Source organism: Cynocephalus volans, chromosome 11, assembly GCF_027409185.1.
Source record: "Cynocephalus volans isolate mCynVol1 chromosome 11, mCynVol1.pri, whole genome shotgun sequence".
Taxonomy (NCBI): Eukaryota; Metazoa; Chordata; class Mammalia; order Dermoptera; family Cynocephalidae; genus Cynocephalus; species Cynocephalus volans.
Window position 1 is genome coordinate 74,829,577 of NC_084470.1, and position 13,747 is coordinate 74,843,323.

Here is a 13,747-nt window from a genome sequence, read left to right on the forward strand (position 1 = left end):
TCATATAATAAAAATAGTTAAAATTTGAATACTAATTATGATCATATACTTTACATATATTTTTCTAATCCTTAAACTGTAAGATATGAGGGTACTTCAGAAAGTTTGGGGCTATGAAACTGCTTCCTCAAAAAAAAAAAAAGTTTGTGGAAAAATAGAATTTAAAGATAAATCTTTCCATGAACTTTTTGAAGTACCCTCATATTAACCTGTTTTTGGAGATCAGTAAGCTGAGGCCTAGAAAAATTAAGTAATGTAGCTACAAAGCAGCAAGACTAGAACTTGAGGTGAAGCCTGTGTAATTCCAAAGCCTGTGCTTCTCGTTACACTTTTCTTCCTGCTCACATCTTATAGATAAATTCACTGGTTATTCCTCTGAGAATTTTCCAGTAAGTCCTGGGAAAATAAAGTGGAGCACAATTTCTGAGTGTTTACAGGATTCTAAAAGATGGAAATAGAACCACTTACATGGGCGGAACACAATGAGATGCTTCTGCTTTGGGCATTAATACTGACTGACTTCAGCAACCTCCTTCATCCAGCCTTTATTAAGGTTGCTTAAAAATGTTTTGACTGATTTTAGTCTTGTGTCCTCTTCTCTTCCCTGGGCTTCAGGGAAGAAGCACAGCACGTGGGAAAAAGTTGGTAATCTTTGTCATTGAAATGGTTTTGGTCCTTAACCAAATTATCTGTAATTAGCAGATAATTTATTGACTGGTGGAGAAGCCGAAATTGGTGAAAGAGAAGGATATATTCTGTTCTTTTTGAAGATACCCTGCTTTTTGTTATTGAACTTGTCTATGCAAAACTTGTGTTATAGAATTGCACGCTAGAGGGTGCACAATGCTTGCGTTTTAAATACTGGTGGCGGAAACCTCAATATACATGAACTGGGCAGCTCTTGAGTTGCTTGCCTGGCACTGTTAAAAATGGTTCATATTAGAAAATGAAAATCCAAGCATAATAAATAATTTTTCCTGATCCAAGGTGCCTGAATGAATAAATTTATTTTATCTTTTTGTATATATGTACACAGAATTTTATTTATTTACTAGGGTTCTCACTTTTTAAAACTTTTACCATGGAAAAATTTAAAGACACACAAAAATAGGTTAGTAAAATGAATCACTGTAGTCCTGTCACTTAGCTTCATCAGTTACTAGCTCTTGACTAATACTGTTCCATCTCTATCCAGACCTATTCCTGCACTTCTATATTATTTTGAAGCAAATACCAGACGTTATCTTATTTCATCCAGAAATAATTCATTGTGCATCTCTAAAAGATAGGAACTTTAAGTATATTTAACTTACCAAAAATGAATATCATAACAGAAAGACAGATATTGTATGATCTCACTTGCATGTGAAATCTAAAAAAGTCAAACTCATAGAAGCAGAGAGTAGAATTGTGGTTCCCAGGGGCTGGGGGATTGGGGAAATGGGGAGATGTTGGTCAAAGGGTACAACCTTTCAGTTATGAGATGGAGAAATTCTGGGTTTCTACAGTACAACATGAGTGGTTATGGATGTGTTAATTTGTTGTAATTTTTACACAGTGTATATGTATATCAAGTCATCACATTGTATACCTTAAATATATATAATCTTTGTCAATTAAAAAAATGGATTTCATAGTCTCAAAGTATTTTCTCCAAGCTGTTTATCAATTACAGAGGGAAAAATAATTTTACAGTTGGAAAACCTGGCAGACACTTCCTTATCCATGTGGTCAAGGTTAACATTACCAGTAATAAGATATATTGACATCATACATCCCCAATATGATACACCAAGAAGGACACAATATCATTTCTCTGGTCTTGTTGCCAAAAAATGTATAATCACATTTCTCAAACAAGAGACAAATCCAAGTTGAGCGACATTGTACAAAATTGTCAAGGTCGTTTAAAGTAGAGAAAGTTGAAAGAACTGTCACAGATTGGAGGAGACTAAGGAACCACAAGTGAATGCAATGTGGGATCCTGGACTGGATCCTGGAACAGAAAAAAGATGTTGGGGGAAAACTGGTAAAATTCAAATGAAGCCTATAATTTAGCTTGTTAGTATTGCATCAATTCTGGTAGCTGGTTTTGATAATTGTACTTTGGTTAAGATGTTAACGTTAGGGATGCCAGCTGTAGGGTGTATGTAAACTCTTCTATTTCAGCAACTTTTATGAAATTCCATAAATTATTTCAAAAAATAAAAAGCTAAAAGAAACAATACTAGATTGGACATTGTATGAAATACTTATTTTTAAACTGATAAGAACAGATACTACACTTGATCTTAGCCAAAAGGCCGAGAAGCGATGAAATACTTATTTTTAAAACAATCTTCCAAAATAAGTTGTTAAGCTTAAAACTTAACTTTTAATTTTATTTTTAATCTTCATGAAAGTAATACGTGCAGTCTGTAAGAAGTCAAACAATATAGAGGAACTTGAAATGAAAAACAAGTCTCCTGCCCGTTGCTATCCATTCAGGTCCCACTCTCTAGATGTAACCTTTTTTTAACTGTTTCTGTTTTTAGTTGTTCTGATTACCTCCATACTTCTGGATAATATATTTAAATACCCGTTTCTTAATTTGTCTGCTTAGATACAATCTGTGGAGTCTTTCGGATGGAAGATGTGATTTCGCTCACATTATGCTCCTCCTCCCCAACCCTATCTCATCCTGGCATTCCAGTTATATAAATTTCATTTCTCTGGTTATTTTAGAAACTTTAAGTCATATACATGTGTCTTTATTTCTTGTCCCACAAACGTTCAGCATCTTATAACTTTCTCTCCATATGATGAGGCTGTTACTTCCTTTTTGTGGCCTTGCCCTCCTTAACCTGCAGATCCACTTTCTGGAAGGAATTTCTCAGCTGTACTTTCATCCTGTGTTGTCAAGATGGTTGACAGTTTTATCTTGTCCTTTACCCACAGTCACTTCCATGATTTTTCTGTATTGATACTAAAAGTTGAATGCCAGTGAACTAGTGTTTGTATTATTGAGAATTCAGGAATGATCACCAGACCAAGTACTGTGCTAGGGTTATTTTTCCTTTTGTATTGTTCTTGCATCACCCTGAAAGAGATGTTTCCAGCATCAGAATCAAATAGACTATTTTTCTTGTAGTCTATCAGTTGCTAATATTTAATCCTATAATTTAATTTCTTGAACATTTCATGAACATACATTTTTTTCTTGGAGTTTCTAATTCTTTTTTAGGTGCATTATTTGCCTTTTTCATATATTTAGGTACAACAGCCTTGATCATATTGTCTCTTGTACTGAGTCTTTTTCCTTTGAGAACCTCGGAATCTTCTATCCTTCTGTTCTAATCTGGTGCGATCATTCATGACATCTCTTCGTTGCTTTCCTGGGTTGGATTTGCTGTTTCCTGAAGCCTGCAGATTATAGTGTTTCAGACCATGGGTTTTGCAGCCAGATTGCCTGGGTTCTGAACACAGCTCTGCCTCTGTCAAACTTACACTCTGGTGCCTTAGTGTCTTCATGGGATGAAAATGCTTTAAGGCATAGTAAATATAAGGATATAGCTCATTTATTTGAAGGCTTTTATTATATATCCTGATTTTTTTTGTCAGGTAATTGTCTTTCTCTAGCGCCTAATGTGATTTACAAATCTCTTACTAAAGACACCTGATGATTACCATTCATAAAAATTCTTTGGTCTTAAATGTATTTCATTGATTTTTTTTTTTTTTTAAAGTAGGATGAAATCATGTAGACGTTATCTTTCTTAGAGAAGCATTTTGATCTTATCAATTTAGTGTGTGTATTAGTCCGTTTTTGTTGCTTATAACAAAGTACACTGAACTGGGTGATTTATAAAGAAAATGAAATTTATTGCTTACAGTTTCTGAGGCTGAGAAGTCCAAAGTCCGTCTTGTGGTGGTGACAGTGACTCAGGGGTCTCACATTGCAAGATGGTAGAAGCAGAGAAAACAGAGAGAGCAAAAGACAGACTCTCCTCTTCTTATAAAGCCCGCAGAACCATGCCCCTGACCACCATTTTTAATCCATTCACTACTGAACAATCCTACAATCCAATCACCTTTTCAGGGCTCCACCTTTCAGTTGCCATAATAGGATCTCCCACCCTCTTAACAGTCACTGTGGGGGCTAAGTTTCTAATACATAAAACTTGGGGGACACAATTCAAGTTTCAGGGAGTTTTGGGGGGACATAATTCAATCCACCACAGTGTGCATCCTAATTATGTTTGGGAAATAAATGATTAAATTGGTCTGTAGTAGTCTTATAAACTGATTACCAAGTTTTTTGATAAATCTCACCTATATGTTGGTCTACATATTGTAATTCTTTCTTGTTTATCTATGAATTATTCTGTACTTTATTTTGGGTGATGGAATGATGACCAAGTTAAAAATCACTTTGGGATGAAGTTATTATTCTTCATCAGGTAAATTATGTCATTTGCCTGGTAGAAGATATCAATAATATCTGTGTTCAGAGGAGACTATGAAATGTCTTATAGTGACTAGCAAATATCTTGTGAATTTTTTTCTCTCTGCTGATTTATCCATTGGTTCACACAATTGTTTACCAAGGTTTTTTCTTTATTCTTATAAACATTTAATATGAGCTTGAAAAGTGTTGTGCAGACAACACATTTCAGCCATTAAGTTTTGGATCGGTTTTGAAAACACCAAACAAAGATTCTGGCATACAGTAGTCTCTCGGTAGGTGGTAAGCTCTCATCACATTATTTTCCTGTATTCAAAGGAGGAGATAGGTTGAATTTATCTATCATCTACCATACACTGGACTAGGTACTTTTCATATGTTTTTTTCATTTACTCTTCACAGTAATCCTACAAAGAATCATCATTGCTAACCTAGTGATTGGAAATTATGCACCCCTACAAACCTAGTCACGATTTCCAGCAATCTATAATGTTCATCTACCTTGTAAGCCATTTTATATTCTAACATATTTCCCTATTTAATACCAGTGAGAAAACTGACTGTCCAGTGGTGTAAGTGACTTGATCTACATGAAGTAACACTGTTAAAAGAGGGCAGAGTTGGGCTCTGAATTCTTAGACTGAACTTTTAAGCTCTTTTCATAACAATGTGTGTATTTGCTTTTCTCTGTTGGGGGTATGAGTGAGGACATTTTAAAATGAATAGTGGTACCTTTTTCTTTTATTCTCTCTCTGCTTTTTCCCTGAAACATTTTAAGTAGCAGACATTCTGACACTTAATCGTTACAAATTTTAGCATATGTCTCTTAAGAATACAATTATTCTCCTTATAGGAAATATGTTATATATCATATGTTAGACAAAATGTCTCCTTATAACTACAATACCATAACTACATACCCAAGAAATTTAACAGTGATACATTAATGTTATCTAATACATGGTTAATTTTCTCTATTGTCTCAATAAAAAAAGCCGTATAACTTCTTTCCTGAGGATCCAGGAAAAGATCACACATTGCATTTGGTTGTTAGGTTCCCCCAACTTTTTTTTTTTCCCCATGACATTGACATTCTTGTAGATTTCAGGGTCCTTGTCCTATAAACACTCTCATAATCTGGATTGTCTGATTTCCTTAAGATTAGTTTAAGGTTAATTTTGTTTTTCATAGATACTACATAGGTGTTCTTGAGTGTGTCCTATCACCTTACACTAGGAGGCACATTATGTTCCATACTTGGTGAGGATAAGTTTAATTATTTGACTAAGTTGGTGTTCTCCAGTTTTCTGAATGCTAAAGGTTCAATAGTCCTTTGTTATTAAGAAGTAATCTGTGGTGTAATATTTTGAGACCATGTGACTATCCTGTTCCCCAGTAATCTTTCACCTAATAGTTTTAACATCTGTTGATGTTTCTTGCCTGAAGCATTTATTACATTGGTGATTGCAAAATGATGATTTTCCTAATACTCATTTTTCTCTGAATTTATTAACTGGCATTCTTCTATAAAGAAGAATTTTTCTCCCCCACCACCAAGATCCTTTTTTTTAGTATTCCTGTGGATTCATGGGTTTTTTAAAAACAGTTTCATTGAGATATAATTCATGTATCATATAATTAATTCACTCATTTATTAAAATGACAGTTCAGTGGGTTTTAGTATATTCACTGGTATGTGCAACCATCACCACAGTCATGGATTCTTTTTTATTCAATAATTATAGTCTATTATTATTATTATTATTATTATTATATACTTAAACTGTCTCAGATTTGGGCAGTGGAAGCCTCTTCAGGCCTACTTTTCTGCTCTTAGAACATTTCCCCATTAATCTTTGAGAACCTCCTTACCAGCATAACAAGGTGCCCCAGTCCTGTAATCAGACACCCCACCAAGGAGCCCTTGATTCCTTTTGGTGTGGAGTGTTATTTAGGGACTAACATCTGGGGTTCTAGGTGTATCATTGCATCTATGCTCTTTTATTGGGCAAATTTTTTTTTAAACATTAAATACATTATTTCTTCCTTCCCACTTCCATATATTTATCTCAGGCAAGAACAACACATGATTAGTGTTTATTTTTAAATTATTGTACTGTAAAATTAACTTCTTTGTGGTATACAACACTATGAATTTTAACATGTGTAGATTCATATAACCACCAACATAATTAGGATAGAGAACATTTCCATCACCCCCAAAACTCACTTGTGTTATCCCTTTGTAGTCACTTTCCTACTTGTAACCACTGGCAACCACTGATCTGTTCTCCATCACTATAGTTTTTTCTTTTTGAGAATGTCATTTAAATGGCCTCATATAATATGCAAGTTTTTCAGATTAATTTCTTTCATTCAGCATAATGCCTTTGAGATTCATTCCAGTCATTGTGTGTGTCAGTAGTTCCTGGGCTGGCTGGTTAGCTCCCTTGGTTAGAGCATGGTGCTGATAACACCAAGGTCAAGGGTTTGAATCCCCAGCTGCCCCCACACTCCCCAAAAGAAAAACATTTTGTTCCTTTTTGTCACTGGGTAGTATTCCATTGTTTGGATGTACAGTGGAATATAAAAACAGATGTTTGTTTACCCACTCACCCATTGAAGAACATTTTAGTTCTTTCCAGTTTGGGGTCATTATGAAGAGAATTGCTATAAATCTTTATGTACAAATTTTTCTGTGTACATACGTTTTCATTTTTCTAGGATAGATACTCAGGAGTGGGATTGCTGGGCCGTATGGTAAATGTATGTTTAAATTTAGAAGAAACTGCCAAACTCTTTTCTATAGTGGCTGTACAATTTTGCATTTCCATCAGCAGTGTGTGTTCTGAATTCTTGTCTGCACTTGGTATTGTCAGGAATTTTAATTCTAATAGGTGTGTAATGATATCCCATAGTGGTTTTAACTTTTATTTACCTAGTGGCTATTGATGTTGAACATTTTTTTTCATATGCTTATTTGCCATCCTTATAGCTTTTTTGGTTAAGTATCTGTCCAACTCTTTTACCCATTTTTTAGTTGGGTTGTTTTTTTCTTACTGTGGAGTTGTGAAAGTTCTTTATATATTTGAGATGCTAGTTTTTGTCACTTATGTGATTTGTAGATATTTTCTGATAATCTGTAGCTTGTGATTTTATTCTCTGAACAGTATTATTTGCAAAGTAAAAAGTTTTAAACTTTGGTAAAGTCCAGTTTATCAATTTTCTCTTTAGATATCATGTATTTGTACTTTGTATATCATGTCTAAGAACTCTTTGCCTAACTCTAAGCCATTAAGGTTTTCTCCTATGTTTTCTTCTAAAAGTTTTATAGTTGTATGTTTTACATTTATATCTATGATCCATTTTGAGTAGATTTTTATTTAAGGGGTAAGGTTTATGTTGAGGTTTGTTTTTTGCAGATGGGTGTCCAATTTTTCCAACAGAATTTGTTAAATAGCCTATTTTTTCTTCATTGAAATGCTTTTGAATCTTTGTAAAAGGTCAGTTGGCCGTATTTGTGTGGGTCTATATCTGGAATATGTATTGGTTCCTTACTGTGTATCAAGCAATGTCTTTGTTTTTCTTTACCTACTGGGGTATTGGTTTTCATATTTTTGAACATCCCAGTCTTTAAATACAGTATTTTGCTTTTCTAAGACATTTCCCTTTTTTTGTCTTTTTTTTTTTTTTTTTTTTTTTTAAAAGCAGAGAGGATAGGTTGTCTGAAAAAAATCCCCAAACTTCTGTCTTCCATATTTTTTTTCCCTCTGAAGCATCTCTTTGTTCTCCCTTTCTTTTTTAACTGATAAGAAGCACTGACTAAAAACATTCCAAACCTTATGTACAGTATCTTTCACCTTTTTTTCTTCCATTTTTCTAAGAATGCCTATTTTTTCTTGAATTACTGTACTGTTAATACACATACATCAATGGGTTAGAAACTTAGTTCTTCATTTAACTTTGATTCAGAGTATAGTTAGTATTATTTCCCTATAGGGATTGAGCCACTAATTTTTTTTTTTTTAAATTATTGCTGTTACACTGTAATACAGTATAAATTATCTTTTAAATTTTTTGATGCTTATTTGTACATATTTTTGGGGTACAGTGTGTTGTTTTACTACATGCATATACTGTACATTGATTCACTTAAGGTAAATAGCATAGCTTTGTACCTGTTAACCCACTGCTTCTCTACCCTTTGTCCTCCTTCCCCTCCTTACCTCTGGTAACTATTATTCTACTGTCTACTTCTATGAGAATCATCTTTTTTTTAAGCTTCCACATATGAGTGAGACCATTTGGTATATGTCTTTCTGTGCCTGGCTTACTTCACTTAACATGATGGTCTCCAATTCCATCCATGTTGCTACAGATCACAGGATTTCTTTTCTTTCTTTCTTTTCTTTATAGCTGAGTAGTGTTCCATTGTGTATAGATATGTATAGATAGCATAGTTTTTTTTTTAATCCATTTATCTTTTATCAAAATTCAGTTGGCTGTAAATACATAGATTTATTTCTGGTTTCTCTATTTTATTCTTGTTCTATGTGTCTGTTTTTATGCCAGTACTGTGCTGTTTGGGTTACTGTAGCTTTGTAGTATATTTTGAAGTCAGGTAGTTTGATGCCACTAGCTTTGTTCTTTTTATTCAGGATTGTTTTGGATTGTTTTTTCTGTTTCTGTGAAAAATGCCATTGGTATTTTGATAGAGGTTGCTTTGAATCTGTAGATCGCTTTTGGTAGTGTGATCATTTTCACAATATTAATTCTTCCAACCCACGAACATGGATATCTTTCCATTTCTTTATGTCCTCTTCAATTTCTGTCATCAGTGTTTTATAGTCTTCTCTGTAGAGGTTTTCCACCTCTTTGGTTAAATTAATTCTTAGGTATTTTATTTTTTTGGTAGCTATTGCAAATGGAATTACTCTCTTATTTTCTTTTTCATCTTGCTTGTTGTTAGTGTTTAGAATTGCTACTGATTTTTGTGTGTGGATTTTGTACCTTGCAGCCTTACTAAATTCATTTATCAGTTCTAAGAGCTTTTTGGTGGAGCTGTTCAGTTTTTCTGTACATAAGATCATGTCATCTGCAAACAGGGACGATTCGACTTTGTCTTTTCCAATTTGGATCCACTTCTTTTTTTTCTCTTGCTTAATAGCTCTGGCTAGGACTTCCAGTACTATGTTGAGTAAGAGAATAGAAAGTGGACATCCTTGTCTTGTTCCAGTTGTTGGAGGACAAGCTTTCAGCTTTTCCCCATTCAATATATTAGCTGTTGGTTTGTCATATATGGCCTTTGTTATGTCGAGTTATGTTCCTTCTGTGCCTAATTTGTTGAGGGTTTTTATTGTGAAGCGATGTTGAATTTGATCAAATGCTTTTTCTGCATCAATTGAGATGATCATATGGTTTTTGTCCTTCATTCTGTTGATGTGATGTATCACATTTATTGATTTATGTTTGTTGAACCAATCTTGCATTCCTGGGATAAATCGCACTTGGTCATGGTGAATGATCTTTTTAATATGCTGCTGGATTCAGTTTGCTAGTATTCTTTTAAGAATTTTTCAATGAGTATTTATCAGGGAAATTGGCCCGTAGTTTTCTTTTTTTGTTGTGTCCTTGTCTGGTTTTGTTATCAGGGTATTGCTGACCTCATAGAATGAATTTAGAAGAGTTCTCTTTTTGGTTTTTTGGAAAAATTGAGAAGAATTGATATGGATTCTTTTTTAAATGTTTGGTAGGAATCAGCAGTGAAGCCATCTGGTCCTGGGCTTTTCTTTGATGAGAGACTTTTTATTACTGATGCAATCTTGTTACTTATAATTGGTCTGTTCAGGTTTTCTATTTCTTCTTGGTTCGATCTCAGTAGATTGCATATGTCCAGGAATTTATCCATTTCCTCTAGATTTTCTAATTTGTTGGCATATAGTTGTTCATAATAATCTCTAATGATCCTTTGTAGTTCTGTAGTATCAATTGTGATGTCTTCTTTTTCATTTCTGATTTTATTTATTTGAGCCTTTTCTTTTTTTTTCTTGGTTAGTCTAGATATTGCCATGTCAATTTTGTTTACTTTTCAAAAAACCAACATTTTGTTTTGTCAATCTTTTGTATTGATTTTTGGTTTCGCTTTTGTTTGTTTTAGCTCTCATCTTTATTATTTCTTTTCTTCTGCCAATTTTGGGTTTGGTTTGTTTTGCTTTTCTAGTTCCTTAAGATGCATTGTTAGGTTATTTATTTGAAATCTTTCTCCTTTTTTAATGTAGGCATTTATTGCTATAAACTTCTCTCTTATTACTGCTTTGGTTGTATCCCATAGGTTTTGGTATGTTGTGCTTCTGTTTTCATTTGTTTCAAGAAATATTTAAATTTCCTTCTTAATTTCTTTGAACCATTGGACAGTCAGGAGCATGTTGTTTAATCTCCATGTATTGGTATAGTTTTGAGAATTTCTCTTGCTATTGATTTCTAGTTTCATTCCATTGTGGTCAGAGAAGATACTTGATATGATTTCAGCTTTTTAAAATTTGTTGAGACATGTTTTGTAGCCTAACACATGGCCAATTATGGAGAATGTTCTGTTTGTTGATGAGAAGAATGTGTATTCTGCAGTTGTTGGATGGAATGTTCTATAAATGTCTGTAAGTTCTGTTTGGTCTATAGTGTAGTTTAAACCCAATGTTTATTAATTTTCTCTCTACATGACCTGTCCAGTGCTGAGAATGAGGTGTTGAAGTCCCCAACTATTTTGTATTGGAGTTTATCTCTCCCTTTAGAGCTAATAATATTTGTTTTATATATCTGGGTGCTCCAGTGTTGAGTGCATATATATTTACAACTGTTATATCCTTTTGCTGAATAGACCCCTTCTTTGTCTCTTTGTACAGTTTTTGACTTAAAGTCTGTTTTATCTGATATAGTATAGCTACTCCTGCTTACTTTTGGTTTCCCTTTGCATGGAATATGTTTTTCCATCCCTTCACTTTCAGTGTATGTGTGTGTTTACAAGTGAAGTGAGTTTCTTGAAGCCAGCATATAGTTGGATCTTGTTTTTTTTTTAATCCATTGAGCCAGTCTATATCTTTTAATTTGGAAATTTAGTCCATTTACATGTTACTGATAGGTGAGGACTTACTCCTGCTGTTATGTTCATAGCTTTCTAGTTATTTTGTATATCTTTTGTTTCTTTATTCTTGTCAGTGTCTGTCATTGCAATTTGGTGTTTTTCTGTAGAGATACAGTTTGATTCCTTTTCTTTCCTATTTGTGTACCTGCCTTACCATTGAATTTTAACCTTTTGTGTGTTTTCTTGATGTTAGTTATCTTCCATTCACTTCTACATGTAGGACTCCCTTGACCGTTTCTCTTAAAGCCAGTCTAGTGATAAATTCCCTCAGTCTGTGAAAGACTTTATTTCTCCTTCATTCCTGAAGGATAGCTTTACTGGGTATAGTATTCTTGGCTGGCATTTTTTTTTCTCTTGGCACATTGAATATATCATACCATTGTCTCCTGGCCTGTAAGGTTTCTGCTGAGAAATTGGCTGTTAGTCTAATGGGAATTCCCTTATATGTGACCTGACACTTTTCTCTTCCTGCTTTTAGAATTCTTTCTTTGACATTTTGACTATAATATGCTTTGGAGAGTACCTTTTCAGGTTAGTAAATCTATTTGGGGACCTTTAGTATCCTGTATCTGTATGTCCATATTTCTTCCAAGACTTGGAAAGCTTTCAGTTATTATTTTATTAAATGCCTTTTTCCTTCTCTCCTTTGAGAATGCCTGTAATTCAAATATTTGTTCTCTTAATGGTGTCCCATAGTTCCTGTAGACTTTCTTCACTTTTTAAAATTCTTTCTTTTTTCCCTGCCTCCAACTGGGTAACTTTATATGACCTATCCTCAAGTTCAGAGATTCTTTCTTCTGCTTGCTCTAGTCTACTGTTGAAGTTCTCTATTGTATTTTCTGTTTCATTTATTGAATTCTTTAGCTGCAGGATTTCTGTTTGGTTCTTTATTATGATTTCTATGTTTTTGTTAAATTTCTTGTTTGTCATGAATTGTTATCCTGATTTCATTGAACTATCTGTATTATCTTGCATCTCATTGAATTTTCTTATGGTTCATTATTTTGAAATTCCTTTTCTAGCAGTTCATTAATTTCCTTTTTTGGGGTGTCTGTAACTGGCCTGTTACTGTGTTCCTTTGGTAGTGTCATATTTCCTTGCTTTTTTCATGTTTCTTGTGTCCCATTGATGTCTGTGCATCTGGTGAAACAATTGACTCTTCCAAACTTTACAGACTGTGTTTCGTAGAGTCTTTCACCTGCAGTTGGGTCTTAGTGTGCTGGTTGAAAAGGGTGTGGTGGATCTGTTTCCACACAGATATAGTGGTTTAGTATCTGGGCAGTTTCTTTAGCTGTGATCAATGATGCCAGTAAGTGTGGGTGTCTCAGTGCCCTAGGCTGTAGAAGTTTGTGGCAGTAGCATAGACTGTTAAGGTCTTTGGAGGCAAGGGCTTTTGGTGTCCTTCTGTTCTCATTTTCCCCACAATGGGTCTGTCCCAACCTACAAGCAGCTGCAGTGGTGCTGTGTTCCAGGTATAGGTGCTCACAGTGGCTGTGGAGCTGGGATCCTAGGCTCAGTGTCTTGCAAATGTATTGTGGCACCTAGGCCTTGGGGTGCAGGTTCACACTGTGCAGGAGGGTTGGATGTCAGTTGCCCACAGCATGGGGTCTGTGGCTCTGACGCCCCACTGGCAGCTCAGGCTCTGTGGTCTCGGTTACAGCTGTGACTCTGAACCTCAGGGGCTGAGCACAGCACTGGCCTGACTCTGGGGGAGAAGGGATGGCTCTGGAGGTTTGGATCTGGAGAGTAGAATACAGCTGCAATTTGGAAGCCAGAGCCCAGTTGTCACTCAGTTCCCAGGGAGTAAGGCCCCTTGTAGTGGTGCCTCTAATCCTTGGACTGGTGGGACTTGGTGGTATATCAGTCTCTGTGAGGCCAGGGGCAGTAGCAGTAAGAACCTAGAATGGCTAGATGCAGCTGTTGTCATAGGACTGACTTTGCTCCCTAGGGGAAGCATGTCTCAGCAGCTCCACCTCTAGGAGAAAAGTCCAGGTCCAGGGAAGCAGAGTACTAGAGTTGTTCAGCTTCTAGGACAGAGTGTTTCAGCTCAGTCACTGCTCTGTTTCCCTGGGTCGCAAGGTGCTAAGTCACCTCAGTTCTGGAATGCACAGATGCTCAGCTTGGCCGTGCAGTTGCTCAGCCAAAAAACCTAATTGCCTAGGGGG

At 35.1% G+C, this 13,747-nt stretch overlaps 1 protein-coding gene and 1 non-coding gene across 4 annotated transcripts in view; one reads left to right on the forward strand and one right to left on the reverse strand.

Annotated features, from left to right (window-relative positions):
• Positions 1-13,747, forward strand: part of SLC25A26 (solute carrier family 25 member 26) — a 155,834-nt gene that overhangs the window by 52,285 nt on the left and 89,802 nt on the right. The window lies entirely within an intron of this gene.
• Positions 2,125-2,315, reverse strand: LOC134391460 (U2 spliceosomal RNA). Its single transcript, XR_010024991.1, has one exon. It is a non-coding gene; the product is annotated as a U2 spliceosomal RNA (small nuclear RNA).